Here is a 16057-nt window from a genome sequence, read left to right as displayed (position 1 = left end):
CATTGACCAGATATTAATGAATCTGCTTATTTCTACGGTTTGCAAAACACTTGATTTAAGTTTTGAAAAATAGTCGTTATTCACCCTGGTTATTTCAGTGGTTTATGAAATAGTAAATAACCCGATTGCAAGAGCCAGTGGCCCAGAGCAAAAGCAAAATCTTAGGTGTGGGAACAAACAGTGCCTTCCTGTGGTAAGAATGATATTATTGGTAGAATGTATTAATCATTCTCTAGAGGAACAGAACCTAGAGAATCAACCTTTCTCTCTCTCCTGTTCCCCTCCCCCCTCTCCCTTCCCTTCCCCTCCCCCTCTCTCTCCCCATCTATCCACCCATCCACCCACCCATCCCTCTATTCCTCTATCCACCCACCCACCCACCCACCCACCCACCCACCCGCCTATCTATCTATCTATCTATCTATCTATCTATCTATCTATCTATCTATCTATCAAGGGTATTTATTAGAACAGCTTTAGGCTAACAATAGCTGTCTATCAAACAGAAGTTTCAAGAATCCAGTAGTTGTTCAGTCCATAAGGTTGAATGTCTTAGCTGGTCTTCAGTATACACTGGAATCCCTAAGAAGTAGGCTCTAATGTCAGTGAACGAAAGATCTTGCTAGTGAGAATGAGAAAAAAGCAGGCAAAGAGAGCTTCCTTTATACCTAGGCTGGCAGCAGAAGGTGGCCCAGATGATCAGTGGTGGACCTTTCCACCTCAAAGATCCATATCAGAGGTGGGTCTTCCCACTTCAAATGACTTATTAAGAAAAAAGAAATCCCTTACAGGTGAGCCCAGGCATTTGATGCTTTAGTTAATTCCAGATGTAGTCAAGTTGACAGCTAAGAATAGCCATTACAGAAGAGTGTCCTTAGTTCTACATGTCCACTCTGAGGAGGGTCACTACATTATCTTAAAGAGGGAAAGTTAGGTAAGAGTTTAAAATGCATACACTTGGCTTTGTTTTGCTGAAATCTGTTTTGCTGAGAGTTTTCTCTACTTAATATGAATCTTCCTTTGACTAATTTCCTTTCCTGTTGCACACACTGTTGACTGAGGAAACATTGTGCCAATGTGTTGTATTCTTTTCACACATTTTTAGTGTTCAGATTGCCTACCCCTGCAGATAGGGTCTCAACATTGTAGTCCTGGCTAGTCTGCAGGTGTTCAGTATTTTTAAAATGAATTTTTCAGAAGGGACAGAGCCTGCACATGGGACTTGCTCCTGTGGTGATGATGAACACAATTCCCTGTTGAAGAGTCACAAGACTTAGATGTGTCCTGCAGTGTGTCCTGCCAGGTTTTGAATATCGTAAGTAATAAGGGAACACGGGTCTTTAAAAATCGAGAACTGAGATATTTTTTTCTTCCCAAAGGTGAAATGAAAGCAGCTCTGTACAGGAAATTAAGTTTTGGGGTGAGGAAGTGGAATCAATTGGTCTGACTTAAACCATTAATGTTCATGTAATGAGAGTTAGATGAAAGGCACTAGGCATAGAGTCTGAGGCCTGTTACCAATCGCCGATGTGAGATTTAAAAATCATCAGTGATATTGACTCAGTTTGAACACACCGGGCTTAGATCTGAAAAAGGACAGGGGATGTCTTACCTGCAAGGAATTGATTGTCAGTATTCAAGGTGTGGAAAGCCAGTGGCCCATAATACTGCACTTGCTTTTCTCTAAGGAGCAAAGTTCTGACTCAGTGATGCGTGATTTTAGTTCGTGGAATTTCTTAATATTACTTAATACTTATTTTGTGTGTGTGTGTGTGTCCTGGGAGCATTTTCTTTTGCTTTAAATGTTGCTGGTATCTGTCCCTGTTTTCTTTTCTCCTAGCTAGGGAAATTTTACGTATTCACTGTTTTGTTTATTTCCTATCTTCTATATCTGTGAGATGCGAATGTTTAAAAGGCCTGGTAGTTTGACTAGCTTTATTGAGGATGTCTGATGGGCGCCAGCATTAATATATAGTGATGAATTGCCAGGGGTGTGAGATGAACTTCTGACGTAGGGAGGCAGGAAGGCGAGCAGGGTCTCATGTAGGAGTCGCTCAGTGAATGCTGTTTAATAAGAGTGATGGAGGAGTTGAGGTCAGGTGGAGCGATGCGTGGGTGGTTGATGAGCCTGGCGTTTGACTCCTGCACTCCTCTGCCATCCTGAGCACCCAGAGTCATGCCTGCTCTGGCTCAAGGCACTCTGCCACCTTTTGTGGCTGCTGAGAAGAGCCACAGCAAAGAGCCATTCCTAGGCCAAGTCCACTAATACCACCTTCAAATATGAATGTTTACACACATGCTTGTATTTTGAAGGAAGAAATAGCTAGAAAGATAGTCTCCCCTCCCCACACTGTGAAACTTTTTTCTGGGTTGCTTAATATTGAGAATTGAGGGCAGGGGTTGTTTGTACGTATTTTGTTTTTGTTTTTGTTTTTTTTTTTTGCGATAGGGTCTTATTACATGGCTGTACTGGACCTTACTATGTAACCACACTGGCTTTAAAATCACATAGATCCTCTGTCTGTCAAGCACTGGGATTAAAGGCCTAAGCTACTCTGTAGGCTAAGGGAAGTGTCATTTTAAAGTTAGTCTAGGATTCCTGAAGTTAAAGTATTGAACTGTGGCATAAAACAGGGACTTTGTGATTTTGACATTTGTCAATAGGCGTAAAAAGAAAGCAGTTGCTGCTTATAATGGGGTCAGGTTTCTGGATGTTTTAGGATACTTCCTGGAGGTCTAGTACAGAGACTGTCTACTAGAAATATATTTTGTACTTAAATTGAAAAACAATTATTAGTTCACCTTCTAGTCTTTGGTGAACTGATAATGACATTTGGGATGTCTGTTTACAAAACTCACCTTACAAACTTGTGTTTGGGACACACTAGGTATGAAAATGTAAAGCCTGGGGTCTCTGTTGTCTGGGAATTGTCTTCCTTTTGGTTTCATAAAGTTTTTATTAAAACCTTTTCCATATAAACCTAAGGTTTTATTGGATGAGAGCCACATGGCTACCAAGGAAGTTAGGAGCATGTAGGAACTGTAGATAGAGCGTGTTCCAGTGGGCCATGTGGGCCCACATAGATAAGACTCAGACAGACAGACAGACAGCTTCATGATCAGTTCTTTTTTTTTTTTCTTCTTTCCATTTTTTATTAGGTATTTAGCTCATTTACATTTCCAGTGCTATACCAAAAGTCCCCCATACCCACCCACCCCCACTCCCCTACCCGCCCACTCCCCCTTTTTGGCCCTGGCGTTCCCCTGTTCTGGGGCATATAAAGTTTGTGTGTCCAATGGGCCTCTCTTTCCAGTGATGGCCTACTAGGTCATCTTTTGATACATATGCAGCTAGAGTCAAGAGCTCCCGGGTACTGGTTAGTTCATAATGTTGATCCACCTATAGGGTTGCAGATCCCTTTAGCTCCTTGGGTACTTTCTCTAGCTCCTCCATTGGGAGCCCTGTGATCCATCCATTAGCTGACTGTGGGCATCCACTTCTATGTTTGCTAGGCCCCGGCATAGTCTCACAAGAGACAGCTACATCTGGGTCCTTTCGATAAAATCTTGCTAGTATATGCAATTGTGTCAGCGTTTGGATGCTGATTATGGGGTGGATCCCTGGATATGGCAGTCTCTACATGGTCCATCCTTTCATCTCAGCTCCAAACTTTGTCTCTGTAACTCCTTCCAAGGGTGTTTTGTTCCCACTTCTAAGGAGGGGCATAGTGTCCACACTTCAGTCTTCATTTTTCTTGAGTTTCATGTGTTTAGGAAATTGTATCTTATATCTTGGGTATCCTAGGTTTTGGGCTAATATCCACTTATCAGTGAGTACATATTGTGTGAGTTCCTTTGTGAATGTGTTACCTCACTCAGGATGATGCCCTCCAGGTCCATCCATTTGGCTAGGAATTTCATAAATTCATTCTTTTTAATAGCTGAGTAATACTCCATTGTGTAGATGTACCACATTTTCTGTATCCATTCCTCTGTTGAGGGGCATCTGGGTTCTTTCCAGCTTCTGGCTATTATAAATAAGGCTGCTATGAACATAGTGGAGCATGTGTCCTTCTTACCAGTTGGGGCATCTTCTGGATATATGCCCAGGAGAGGTATTGCTGGATTCATGATCAGTTCTGCACAAGCCATGGGGCTTGTCAGTCTTTTCATCCCCTCTGCTCTTCCGTGTCTACCCTCCCTTCCCTGCAGCTATCATACAGCCTGGGGCAGAGTGTGTTCCAGCACCTACAGTCTGGCTAACAGTGGTGCTGCTTCATGAAGATGGGGAAGTGGGAGTGAAGTCAAGGCTTCTCTGCCTCACCAGGGTGACGCCAGCTTTCAGGAAAAGAAAGTTTCGAGTTTGGCAGCTCCAGAATTTAGAAGTCCAGGGATGGCAGTGGCCAGTCATACGGCTGAACTCTTTGGATAGTGACAGCGTAGTCATCTGTAACTGGCTCACCCTTATGAATGTGTGCTTTTTGCACCTTGTAGGAGGGCTCTGAGGTGGCTGTGAAGTTCTTTGCACATAAACCTCCACGTAATAAAAGATTTGAAACATCCACTGCTGCTCTTGCTCACCAGCATCCCCCACTATGCTTCTGAGAATTGACTATGACTCTAAAAAAGGAACAAGGCTACGGTGCATGGGGGCGGGGGTGGACTTGAGGAATAAGTAATCCATAAACTTTATAGTTATCAGGTATCCGGGTGGGTGGAGCTGGTGACTTGGCAAACGAGAGAGGGAAGGACATATAATTGTTGATTTTATCAGAGCAGGCTGAGTATGGATGTATGCGGTGGGGGTTGAATATAGACTTAACGATTAACATGGATTTGGAGAGGTTATAAAAGTCGCCTGCCACATGAATCCTCTTCTCTGTCTGTGGGTATGGCAGCTGTAATAAGCACGTTTGTGTCTGTCGGTGGGGTATGCAGACTGTAGTAAGCACACAGGTAGGCCGTTTGCTCTGTTCCTGGAGTTTATGTTCTTGGGCCTCCAGGTAGTATCATCACTGGGAGTTTACAGCAGCTCATTTTATTTGAATTAGCTTCAAGTTGAATACTGAAATCATAAACTCTTGGTCATACAGCAACCTTTTACAGCAACCTTTTTTTCTTTTGCCTGATTCTTGAATTTCAGCACTTGCACTTTGAAGGAGGATGCTTTGGGTTTGTTTTTGAATAGAAAATAGCACAGGGAAAGCTGGTTGGTACATTCGTGATGAACTGAGTTTACGGCTCTCAGAATGTTTGATAAATTCCTTTCGTTGTTAGACGTTTCTTCTGAATCTTTCCCTGGGGAATGACATTCTATGTTATAATTTTTCAAAGAGGTTAAGAAAGTGACCCTATGGGAGTGGGTATGCATAATGCTTTACAGTGGTCTTTGCTGTGTAGGATGAAGCGTTCTATGAGGGCTGATGAGATGGCACAGTGCTTAGGAGCACCAGTTGTTCCAGAAGACTCCATTTCTAGCACCCTCATGGTAGCACACAGCCATCTGTAACTCCAGTTCTAAAGGATCCAGTGCTCTCTTCTGCTATCTGTAGGTCCTGGAAGCATACATGGTGCAGAGATATACATGCAGACAAAATATCTGTATACATGATACAGAGGGAGGTGCTCACAGCCAACCAGTGGACAGAGCACGGGGTCCCCAGTGGAGGAGTTAGTGAAAGAACTGAAGCATTGTGGTCACAGTGAATCTGCAGATTACTAGGGTATCTTTAGTGTGCAAATGTGGGGAGACATTTTCATCTATTCATTTTCTATCAGACTGGGATTAGAAGGTTCAAGTCATTAGTGATATTTCTGTTCTTAAATCAGTAGATTTTGCCGTCTAGAGTGGTTTGGAAATGAACCATGTTGAATGACAGTGAAGGGTTCAAATCTCAGATCCCATTGTTCCAGTCACCCGTGACCTTTGTTCTCTCAGCATCTTCAAAATGGCCTTCCTGTGTGTGCTAATCCCGACTTCTTGCTGCTTGGATAGGATTCTTGACGTAACCAACTGAGTGAAGTAGTAGTGATTCTTGGCTCCAAATCTGAGCAGCTGCAGTCTGAAGTCACGTCTGCTGCTTCTGACTCTGGCAGAGTGGGTGACAGGAGAGAGCTGCTCCCTTCGTAGTGCCAGGGAGCAGAGATAGGAAGAGGCAGGGTAACATAGACTCAGAGACATCCTCCAGTGACCCGCTTTTTCATATTAATTCCTAATACCCTGTTTATTATAAGCACAGCAGTGGGTTGCCCACTGATGAAATGAACACCTCCTGGTTCAGTTGGTTCTCTGTGGAGTGTATCAGCGGGGACCAAGCTTCCAGCACTTAAGCCAGTCTAACACTTTAAATTTTTTTTTTTTTTTTTACCCAAACCTTAGAGCTGAGATATCTACTTGATAAGGCGATTGTTCAATTTAAACAAAGTAGTTGATGGGCAATGAGGAGAACAATCTCTGCTATGGAGTAGGTGACAGACACTTTAGTGTTACAGCAGTTACTGCAAGTCCTAGGAAACTGCTATGTGTTTCTGTAGCTCTTACCCTCTGGGCTTCAAGGCCACGTCCTTTATATCTTTGCACCAGTGTTTTGGTACATGCATTTCTCCTTTTCTTCTATTTTTATATTTCCAAGGGATCTCCTAATTTGTTGATAATTTAAATGGTCTAGACCTGATCAAATGAAGGTGATTAATAGTCATAATACCTGTTTTACTTTGTTATTTTAATTATGAAAATTGTGTTATATATATATATATATATTTTTTTTTTTTTGAGAAGGACATAGCCATGTGTTATGTGGGCTGCCCTTGGATTTGTGCTTCCCTTCAGCTTTTTAACACTTGGGACATAGTCATGTATCTGTGTATTACTTTGTTACCATTATGTATCCTACAGAAAAATGTGTGTGTTGGTAAATCTGAACAGATTAGCATTCCCAGAAAGGGTAATAATATTGGCCGCAGATGACCTTCAGATGTGTGTGGGTGAGTGTTGGCTCCCTCTGCATCTCCTTGCTGCCCTTTGATCAGCCTACTGTCCAAGTCAGGTAGGGGAGACCACACCTAAGGCAAGGGATGACTTGTTAGATCTCGCTAAATGGATACGATTTCAGTTTACATAATTAGGACACAGGAGCTTGATCTCTGGTGTTTCTGATTGCTTTAATTATAGTCCCTTTGCTGTGTGTACCCCAGTGGGATCTCAAATCTCATCTGTGTTTACACCTTCTTGGATAATTTAACATATTTTCACTATTATTCAAATTTATAATACCGACTGCATTGTAGAGTACAAAGATGTCATCCTTGGGGAGGAGGCTGCTCTCAGGTTGTCTTGCTTAGATTCTGTGAGAGTCAGAAGTCAGACAGGGTAGATGCCTGTGTCACTGGGTAACCATTGACCACTTCTGACTTGGCGTTAGTCAAGATGTGTCAGTTATCTAAATTCTAAATTTTAAATTTTAATTCAGTTCAAATCAGAGAAATGATTCATTTATTTAAAAAAAATAACTGCATGTAAGTAAAGTAGTTCCAGAGCAAACTGAGTGTTGCATCCCATATCTGCTGCAAGCATTGCATCCCATATCTGCTGCAAGCATTGCATCCCATATCTGCTGCAGGCATACAGAAACATCAGGTTCTAACCAGGGCTGGGCATGGTTGAAAGAATTTACAAAAATCTTAATTTTTAGTTACTTAGTATTCTGGTGCTAAGAATTGCACCCAGCTCCTTATGTATCTTAAAAACACATCCTCAGCTACTCAGTAGTTAAACTAAAGAAAACATAGTATTAACTTTATTAGTATCACTTTTTAAAATGTGGACACTAGAAACCTACTTGCTGTGGTCTGGGTAGTCCAGCAATAGCTGTCTCTCGATGGAAAAAAGGTTTTGGTAGTTGTTCAGTTGGTCTGATGCTGGAGTCCTGTTGGATTTCTAGAGAGCTGCTGGGCTGCAGTCCATACTGTAATCCTGAAGAAGTAAGTTCTGACACGGGAGGGATGCTTCCAGAACAGGGTAGATGAATTTGCCAGTGAGAGTGAGGGCGAGCAGGCAAAAAGCAAAGGCTTCCTTATCCCATGTCCTTTTATGTGGGCCATCACCATAAGATGTGGACCAGATTTAGCGTGGGCTTTTCCCACGCTAAATGATATAGTAAGAATATCCTTCCCAGACATTCCCAACTGCTTGGTTTTCAGTTGGTTCTAGTTGTCAAGCTGATAACCAAGGTTAGCCGTCACAGTTTACTGTAGTGTTGACATGGACATCTCCATATTAACTTTACAGAACTTGAAGTGTTCACAAGTAGATTCGACTCTCAGGTTAGATCTAGGAAGGTTTAAAAGGCCAACGCATGGCATCACCCGAATCACTTATGCTCATGCAATGAAGTGCTGTGTTCATTTTTAAAAACAATCCTGATTAGAAAAACCCAAGCCCATACAAAATACATGTCTTACTTTTCCAGCAGTTGAGAAGTGTTGGCTATAAACCCCAGAGCCTCAGAGGGCTGCCTCATCTGTAGTACCCAAATTCTACCCTTACCCAGGGCTGCAGGACTGGCCTTCCGTGGCTATGCTCAGCAGTCCTTCTTCAGTCTTCTGTCGGTGATTTGGCCTTTGAATATCCCATGTAAATGGAATACCTGTGGGTGGCTGCTTTATTTCACTTATGATGTTGTCTTTATTGTTTACCTGTGAGGTGCCAGGACTTTTTCTTTAAGGAAGAATAATCTTCCATTGTCTGCCTACCATATTTGTTTATCCATTCACCTTTGCTGGCAAATTAATTGCTTCTACCTCCTGGCTATTTTGAATAATGTTTGTATGAACCTGAACATTCAAATTCCATTTTCAGTTCTTCAGAATAGGTATCACAAAGTAGGATTGTTGCATCTTGCCATAGTTTATTTTTTGAGGAAACTTTTTCCTGGTAGGAAAGGTGTTTTTTTTTTAATATTCTCACTGACATTTTCCAAGGTATCCGGTTTCTGCATGTCCTTGATAATATTTACAAAGTAATACGTTCTATGGTTCTTATTTTGGAGGGGAGTTAGAAGTGGGGAAATGGTGTCTGTCCTAGCTGATATAAAGGGATTTCTCATTTCAGTCTTGACTAGTGTTTCCCTGATGATTTGCGATCATCTTTCCCTATTCTGTGTTCCTTTCTGGTGACCATGGACATTAACTTTTAAGGAAAGTGGATTATTTTTGTCATGTTTATAGAGCAGTAGTTTTTAACCTGTGGGTCACCACCCCTTTAGGAGTCACATCCAATATTCCGCGTATCAGATACATACATTATGGTTGTAACTAGCAAAATTACAGTTACAAAACAGCAATGAAATAATTTCATGGTTGGGGATCACCACAACACAAAAGACTGTATTATAAAGGTTCACAGCATTAGGAAGGTTGAAAACCACTGCTCTAGAGGCTAAAAACGCAAAAGTTGAGGCAATAACTCCTGGCAAGGGCCTCACACTGTTTGATAATGTGGCAAATAACATCAGTGGGCAGAAGTGTGTGTGAGAGGCTAGCAGCACGCATAGCCACACATACAGAGTGATTTGGTTTGTAACAGCCTGCTTCTCCCATAGTCCCACAAGATCTAACCCATTCTTGGTGCTGAGAGGTAATCCCATCCCTAATCCCACCTGAGGGTCTTGGTGCTCCCATCACCTAATAACTCCTGCTAGGTCCCATTTCTTAAAGAAACATTACTCTGGGAATTACACTGCTAGCCTAATAAGCCCATATCACACCATAGCTTTGATGCTTCAGTCTTTTCAGATGCTTGTTGGCGTTATTTTTTTTTATCTTCTTGGGATAAATGTCTGTTCAAGGCCTTTACTTGCATTGCATTTGTTGTTGCTGAACTGTCAGCACTCTTTGTGATATATGCTGGGTATTGCCCCTTAGACACCGTGTAGTGAGCATACTTACTCTGTTGCCTTTTTACGCCATTGATTGCTTCTTTTGTTTCATAAAAGTTGCACGTTTAGGGCTGGTGAGAAAGCTGAGTGGATAAAACATTGCTGAGTAAGCCTGACAACCTGAGTTCAGATGCAGCCATCTGTGTCTGTTATCTCTGATGTTTCTCTGGGAGGTGGGGGTGTTGCCAAGAGAAGCCTTGAGGCTTTCTAGCCAGTGAGCCAGGTGTATACAGCAGAGAACAAGAAGTAAGACCCTGGATCAAACAAGGTGGAAGGGGTTTATAATTTGACCTCTACCTGAGGGCAATGGTGTGTGAGCATCCAGACACAGATACAAATCACACTATAATACATCCTCATTCTTGCTTTGGCTCCCGCTGTGTGTGTGTGTGTGTGTGTGTGTGTGTGTTGGGGAATCTAACAGTCTTCTACATGCTAGGTAAGTGCTCTACCCACAAGCATTCCTTGCTCTCCATTCCATGCCATTATGTTACATGTAAAAACCGTTGGTGTTATCCATGGTTGTAGGCATTGATAATACTTTACTTGTCTAACTCTTTATAGCTCTTGCCATTCTAGATCCATTATCTCTATCCTGGAGTCTTTCATCTCAAGGATGTTTGGAATGACTTGAGGCTGTGTATCTGATACCTTTTGAAAAGGTGTAGTGGTGAATCTCAGGGATTCCTCATGCTCCACCCCAGGCAGTGTCTGATGTCACCCACGCTGGCATTGCACTCGCTATGTGGGCAGGGATGACCTCGCACTTTTGCTTCCCCTGCCTCCCACTTCCCCAGTGTCAGAATCTCAAGCCTGTGCCACCAAGCTTGATTTTTATGTAATGTTAGTGGAGTTCAGCTCAGGGCTTATCTTGATAGACAAGTACTCAGCCACTGAGCTACACCCTATCTCCCCTCAGGTATTCTTTGTCTTCACAGAGGTAGGGAGTCAGGAATGGAAGATGTGATAGTTGGCATGGTCTACTCTACAGTGGTGGTTAGGAGGTTAAAGATGGGACGCCTGGGTTTGGATCTCAGGTAGGACACACACTCCGAGGTACAAGTGATTGTACAAGTAATTTGATCTCTCTGTTTTAGGTTCTCTTCTCTCTCTAAAGTGAAGTTAAAGTTAAAATTTAACTCACAATATCTTGGAGGTTAATGGATCAAAAACAGTCCTTGGCATGGATCAGATTGTATATAAGGGGAGTGCTTTTTGTACCCCCACCCTACCCCCATGAACCTAGCTCTCATGCTAGTGAGTATTTGACCACTGAGCTACACTCCCAGTCCCCAAGGGTGGTATTAGTCTTAATGTTCTATTACTTTGAGTACTACAAATCAGAATGTGAACTCTGGCTAAATTCCTAGGCTCTGAAATGGATAACCTTTTAGTCTTGTCTTAAATACCATTGAGAACATGGATCATGAATGATTTCTGTCTGTAAAAATTCTAGGGCCTGGATAGGGTAATGTCTTTAGTCAGTGGAGGTCTCCAAATCTTTTAATGATTAAATGAACGTTGCATTTATATCAAGGAGTATTCTAAACACTGCCATGTAGTTTATCACTTGTCTTCAGGTTTGTAATTAGTTTTGTTAATGTATGTATAAAAACTAGGTAAGAAGAAGATTAATGTATTTGAACAGCATAAACCATGATGAGGTTTTGATATTACCATGCTTATAATATGCCATGCCTGTCAAATAAATTTTGCAACTCTGACTTTATTTTCACAGTGTAATAAATCACTCTGAAGGTTATAAATTTAATGGTAGTGCTTTTAAAATCCATTTTCTTGGTGTTTTAATTACATTTAACTTTTATAGTTTGTATTGCTTTCTATTTAAATTATTTCAAATATGAGCACACATTGAAGACAAGGATTTGTCTAAGAAGTATACATTATATATTCAATCAAGTTCCAGAATATGCTCTCCCCACTTTTCATGTGTAAATGAACGAGAACTCTCAGACATTTTTATTAGGAAAATTATGCACTGAAACTTTTGATTCTGGTGTAGGTGAATGGTGAACAGTTATATACCCAGAGAGGCAAACTCGTTCTTTAATAACAAAGTATCTAAAATACTTTTTGGGGGCTGGAGGTATGGTTTTAGTGCTTAATAGCACAATCCAGAGAATCCAGGCTTGTTTCCTAGCACCCACATCTGATGGCTCCAGTAGAGTAGCTTATTGTCACCTGTGACCCCAATTCTAATGCCTTTCTCTGGCTTTCTATGCAACTGCACTCAAGTGCACACACCCACACAGAAATGCACATATGCACATACAATTAAATAACATTTTTTAAGAATAAAAAATATCTGGGTGGTGGTGACTCACACCTTTAATCCCAGCACTCAGGAGGCATAGGCAATAGGAGCTCTGTGATTCCAAAGCCAGCCTGGTCTACAGAGCAAGTTCCAGGAAAGCCAGGGCTACACAGAGAAATCTTGTCTTGAAAAACCAAACACCAACCAAGAATAGAAAATAAGCCATCTCTTCTAGTACCAAAGGAATCTAATGTACATATTTTTCCTCCAAGCTCCTTTTCTGTTCCTGACTAAAGTAATCATATTCCAGTTCTTAACAGTGCTAGAACACACCCATTTTTGTGCAGTGTATCTCTTGAGAAGAAAGGAGTATTTTGGATACCTGTGTTTGGCAGTGCCAATCCCCTTTGGTGGTATATGTTAATTTTTTTCTTAGGATTTTCTTGCCTGCTATAACACTTGAGGTCTTGTTTGCTTTTCCAAACTGTTTCAGTGTGCAGAGTCTTTGGTATTGTAGGTAAGCAGAAGGTAAGTGTGTGAATGCACTTGTTGAAGTGGCTCATGTCAGGGCCTTAAATAGCTGGCTCATTTGAATCTTGCAAGCTATAGTTATACAGCTGGCAGTGCAGGGCACTAGTGTTTCATGGGTCTGGATGTTTATGTGACTCAAATCCTCACTCTAAGTGGAGAACCAGGTGGTTGGTCTTTGCTTAGGCTGCTGATCGCCTGTGTTCTACAAAGCTGCACCCATCTGTAAATGCAGCACGTACCTTTTCTGTGTACCATGTGCCTGTTGGCACTGCTTCTCCTTCTGTGGTTAAACAGCCACTACCTGCAGGACCACTCACATACGGGAGAAAGTGGTCGCATCCAGTGGCAGTCACATACTGGGCAGGGAAGGCATGGTCTCAGTTGAATAGCTTGTAAGAAGTTTACAATAAAAAAAGTTCACACAGTGGTTGTTACTAGACTCTCTACAAAAAGTTCCCCTTCAGGAAGACCCATGATTATTGCAGAGCAAATTTAAATTGAGAAGACCTGCTGAAGGTACTGTGTAAGCAGGAAGTACAGGGTGTCTGTTGTCTGCTGTTCCCTGCATGCATCCTCTCTCTAAACTAGTTGTGGCTCAGGTCCATACATTGGAATAAAATATAGCCACAAGACTATAGCATCTGTCGTTACCACCACCTAGCACTGTGTAGTGATTTTTTAGGCCATGCTTACTCCTAAAGGAGGTAGGGGAGAGCCAAGAATGTCTCCATCATGTCTTCTTTTATCACTGTGTGCACCGCCCACACCCGAGCCCGAGACACCAGCTCATCCCCAAGGACACTGTAGGAGCTGGAGAGGGCTGGAGTGAGTACACTGCTCTGGTTGTAGGATGGACATCTTGTCTGCTACTCATTATTCTTTGCTGTCCAGCTTTAAAAAAAGATGCTTGTGGCAGGGCTCCTCGCATGGCTGAATTGATGACAAAGTGCAGATTTCTGGCTCTTTGATTTTTCTAATGGATTGATTGGCTCTCTGCCTGCTAGACTGCACAATGAAAAAAAAATCCCTCTAAAAATTACAGTCCAAAATTATACCTGTGATGGACTTTTAAAAGCTCTTTTATATTTAATAAGTGTAGGAGGTCCTCATAAGTTTGAAGGCCTCTCTCTCTTCACTGCCCTAGCTCTTTGTGTCCTAATAGAATCAAATGCTCGCTGGCCTCTTCGTGGATTAAAGGCAAAGCAACCTCACTGGTTCTAATTTATGGCTTGCTTGAGTTTTTCTAGGAAGAATAGACAAATATTTTATCATTTCTTTTTGGAAATAGTTCCAGGATCAAACGGTTTGTGTGGTATCATTGAGGGCATGGAATGTTCAGAAACTGGGTGATCAATTCACTGACGCCCTGATGAGATACAATATCAGGGTATAACAGCATATGAGGGTGTTGAGCACATCTGCCCCACTGAGTGTTGGTGCCTGTAGTATTGTAGTGCCAGCTCTGATCTGGCAGACGGAATGTGGTTTTCTTTTAGTGACTGTTGTGTCTCTCATTACTCAAATATTCTATGATTGATTGCATTTGGATCTGCATTTCCTTCCTCTTTGTTTCTATTAAAAGTACACCGTGTCTGCAAAAGCCTTTTAGCCTCTGGCCAATGGCATCAGGGATTTTCTGAGGTAGCCCTGTTTACCCTGTGCTGTGGGCCTGTTCTTTCCTAGTATGCCTGTGGCTGAGAACAGCATCCTCGATGGGCTTCTCCGTGCTCATTCTCATTTGTATGGGGCTTGATTGCTTTCTCTAGCCACTAGCTTGGTTTCCCTTCCAAGTTCTGTTGTGTACGTGTCCATGGCATTTCTGAGAAGGATCATTAGAAAGCTATACTTTAACATCAAACTCATCTATACTCATCTGGGGAGGGAAGGTGAGGCAACAGAGAGTGAAGGGAATTGCTACCACAGTCTACCATGTGACTGATTCTGTTGGTTCATAACTACACTTCAACATGACGCTGCTGAAATTGTTTCACTTAGTATGTAGCAGAAGTAGACACTTAGGATCCCTGTGTCACCGACAGCTTCCCAAAGCCTTTTTGGACATAGATGAAGATGAATTTACAGTAAAACTATTTTCTCCTTATTTAAACGTTTTAGATTTATTACCTTCATTGTTTTATGTGTATGATTACTTTGTCTGCATGGGTTTCTGTGTACCATGCGTGTGCTCATTGCCCACAGAGGTTAAAAAAAGGGCTTTGGGTCCTTGGGACTGGAATTACAGCCAATTGTGGGCCACTATGTGGGTCCTCGGAATCGGACCCATGTCCTCTCCGGCTTCTACTTCTTCACATTGCTGTTGTGTTTATTGGTTTTTGAAGATTGGGACCCATTCTCTCCTAACCGCTGTTTTGTAAAGGCGAGTTTTACAGAATGAACCCAGATGCACTGATAGGCTGAATGTTTTCTTGGACAGTTCTGCAGTTTGTAAAAGTACTGGAATCTTCTGTAATAATATATTTTTAATGAACATATGGATATTATTATATATCCACACATCTATATTATGTATATGACCATATAGACACATATACTTTGGGATGGGTGATTTTATTTTAGTTGTTGGAAATTGTTTGTGATAAATCAGTATTCAGTGTGCAGTGTGATAGTGAGCTATGTGTCTTTGTCCTGCAGTGTCTTTGTTCCTGTAGTGAAGTTAGCACACCTGGGCAACCACTGCTGTACCCTGCCATTGCCAGCAAAGCCTTTTCTGTTTCAAGGTGGTGGAGATTTTTCCACTATTTTTTTCTGAGTTGGGTTTATTTCACGCAGTGTGGTGCCTCCCAGGTTAACTTTGTTGATACTGGTTGCAGGGATTTACTCCTTTTTGTTGCTGAATAATTCTCCATTGCATGTAAGTACCAAAGTTTGTTTCTCTATCTGTGGATGGTTACTTAGTCTGTTTCCATATCTGGTGCTAAGAAAAATGTTGCAGTGAATAGAGGAGTAGAGATGTGTCTTTCAGGTCTGGGACTGGGACCCAGAGCTGAGATTTCTTTTTTTTTTTTTCCATTTTTTATTAGGTATTTAACTCATTTACATTTCCAATGCTATACCAAAAGTCCCCCATATCCACCCACCCCCACTCCCCTACCCACCCACTCCCCCTTTTTGGCCCTGGTATTCCCCTGTACTGGGGCATATAAAGTTTGCAAGTCCAATGGGCCTCTCTTTCCAGTGATGGCCGACTAGGCCATCTTTTGATATATATGCAGCTAGAGTCAAGAGCTCCGGGGTACTGGTTAGCTCATAATGTTGTTCCACCTATAGGGTTGCAGATCCCTTTAGCTCCTTGGCT

General features: G+C 41.9%; 1 protein-coding gene across 5 annotated transcripts in view; it reads left to right on the top strand.

The window, feature by feature from the left end:
• Mllt3 (myeloid/lymphoid or mixed-lineage leukemia; translocated to, 3) overlaps positions 1-16057 on the top strand; it is a 263483-nt gene that overhangs the window by 65264 nt on the left and 182162 nt on the right. The window lies entirely within an intron of this gene.

This window comes from Mus musculus, chromosome 4, assembly GCF_000001635.26.
Source record: "Mus musculus strain C57BL/6J chromosome 4, GRCm38.p6 C57BL/6J".
Lineage (NCBI taxonomy): Eukaryota > Metazoa > Chordata > Mammalia > Rodentia > Muridae > Mus > Mus musculus.
Note: the sequence above shows the minus strand (reverse complement) of the source record. Positions and strands in the feature narration are given on the sequence as shown.